Genomic DNA, 2460 nt, shown 5'->3' with positions numbered 1-2460 from the left:
TTTTGGAAAATGGCTGCAATGAAACAAAGACTGAAAAATTTAAAGGGGTCTGAATACTTTCCGTACCCACTGTATGTCCACTATTTTGACGGCAGATGCTTCCGTGAGGAGCTACTCTGCCTACTTCCGTTAGAAGGACACACAACTGGCATATATTCTTTGGGAGAGTTTCTGCTTTTTTTTTTAAGACAATGGTCTCGATATGAAGCGTGTGTGCATGCTTGTGACAGATGGGGCTCCATCCATGACAGGGAAAGTGAATGGTTTGGCAGCACCTTGGTCCACTGTTGCACCCCAGTTGATCTCCTTACACTGCATTGTGTATCAGGCGGTGTTATGCGCAAAACGAAGCGGCGCGCTCAAAATGACAATGGACAACGTGGCGGCTAGAATTAATTTTATTCTCTCCACATCAAGCCTCCAACACCGCTTATTCTGCATGCTGTTGTCAGACATATCTGCTAAAATGACTGGCCCGGCTAACCTTTTGGTTGGAAAATCTGGCCCAACTGAATTTGTAATTGAATAGCCCTGGTCTACAGAGAAATGTACAGACATATAGAGACTGTGCCTTTAAACGAGCCGTCAGGACTTTGTACAGTTACGATGTCACAACTCTAGTATATGGGTAGAAAGTGACGCTACAGTGCAGTTACAGTCATTCCCCAGCTGCAATGACTGTGCTGAGACTTCAAGAGTGCAGATGCAAAGACCTGGAAACGCTGACCAATCAGAGCAGGCTGAGTTTTTTTGGGAGGGAGGCTTAAAGACATAGGCGCAAAAACTGAGCTTTTCAGACAGAGGGCGATTACAGGTGGACAATATGAGAAAAGTTTCCAGTGTTACCTGATGGACAGCACACACTTCTGGATGGTCCTGTACTGAATGGAAACACATGTACACACGTACCCGCGCAGATCCAAGCACTGGATCTCCACAGCAAAAAGTAGCAGCACACTAGGCTGAACTGCTGCTCCAGTAGAGCCTCCATGAAGCAGCTTCACGAGCCAGCTCACAGTACAATCAGAAGTTTAGACCCACTGACCTGGGGTCAGGAAGTGGACCGTACTCTACCGAACTCAGTGTCCCACAAGAAGGGTCCAAAATGAACTTTTTCATCCAAAAGCCAAATGGCTAGTGAATGTTAACATTTTACCAACCAATGGATTAACATTGTTTAGTGGAAGGTAGATGGTCCTAGTTTGGAGTTTTTTTTCAGGGAAGTTAAGAAAAGCAAAGTAAAGGTTTAGAATTTGAAGACTCTTGTGTTTTCCAGGTGTCTTGGATTAGAGTACAGACCTTTGTTTCCTACTGCTCATATAAATGGAAAACCCACTCCACTTCTAAAAAAAATCCCAAAGCAGAGCAAGCTGCGGGGTTAATGGGTTTACAAGCTGTGGCCTATGATAAGCTGAACATGTTTGGCACACAGCTTAGACTCATTAATAACGCCCCTCCTGAGGGGAGCTGCAGAAAGAGAAGAACAGCCACAAGAACTGAAATGTCTCCACAACTCACTTATGTTTGCTCTGAAATCTGCTAACTTACCAAATAGATGTGTTCTTTGGAAATGTTTAGTCTGGAGTTGAATGGGACTGAAAAGGAAACTTTTTAAAAGCAAAAGAAGTGCTGAATAATGTTGAACTGAATTGTAAGTCGATGCATGAGTTGCCAGGGCAACAACTCTTTTTATTACTAGTGACTAGTGTCAGAGATTAAGTGGCATGTTTTATTTTAAAGGATTTTCTCTTTTTAATGAAAGCCTGTGCACCTTGGAGTTACACTGACCCAGTCAAGTCTTAATTAGGAAAGCCCGAGTTGTTCATTTACTACTGCTCCTGGAACAAGAACAGATTACAATTCATAATTAATCCTGATATGGACAGGATAAACTCAACAATAGGAGGTACGCTGCAACAACAACAAAATCCACCTGGACTGACATTATCTAGTTTATCCAGATTTTAATCTTCAAATTTGAACTAGTTTAAAGCAACAATAGAGAACTTTTTGTACCTTAAAATAATGTTTCCAAAATGGTTTCAGTGGTTCATCAACTTGTAACAGGGTGAACGGCGCTTCTTTGGTTATAACCGCACTACGCAAGTTTGCCGGATTGGGTAGCGGATCTGTAGTTCCAATGAGACATAATGAGACAATTCCACTTCCAGCCTGTAGGGGGACCAAACCGATAAAGCTAGTGTTGCTTTAAGTAATGTCTTGTGTTTGCAATGCAAATCAACTAAAATCATGATATTTTGTATATATCAGTGGAATGGTCTGCCTTGTTTGCAGATTTTGACAAAGGTTTTATTTAATTTAAATGGAATTTTCCCATTGCACTGGCAGAAGACAACATTTTCTAGTGACATTATCAAGTACAACAGTATACAGTGGGTACGGAAAGTATTCAGACCCCTTTAAATTTTTCACTCTTTGTTTCATTGCAGCCATTTTCCA

General features: G+C 41.7%; 1 protein-coding gene and 1 long non-coding RNA gene across 2 annotated transcripts in view; one reads left to right on the top strand and one right to left on the bottom strand.

Moving 5' to 3' along the window:
* Positions 1-781, top strand: part of LOC117961974 — a 17568-nt gene extending 16787 nt beyond the window's left edge. The window contains exon 4 of the long non-coding RNA XR_004660520.1: positions 770-781. This is a non-coding gene — a long non-coding RNA (uncharacterized LOC117961974). The remainder of the gene's footprint in view (positions 1-769) is intronic.
* slc16a10 (solute carrier family 16 member 10) overlaps positions 1-2460 on the bottom strand; it is a 47573-nt gene that overhangs the window by 25050 nt on the left and 20063 nt on the right. The window lies entirely within an intron of this gene.

The sequence above is a fragment of the Etheostoma cragini genome, chromosome 18 (assembly GCF_013103735.1).
Source record: "Etheostoma cragini isolate CJK2018 chromosome 18, CSU_Ecrag_1.0, whole genome shotgun sequence".
Lineage (NCBI taxonomy): Eukaryota > Metazoa > Chordata > Actinopteri > Perciformes > Percidae > Etheostoma > Etheostoma cragini.
Note: the sequence above shows the minus strand (reverse complement) of the source record. Positions and strands in the feature narration are given on the sequence as shown.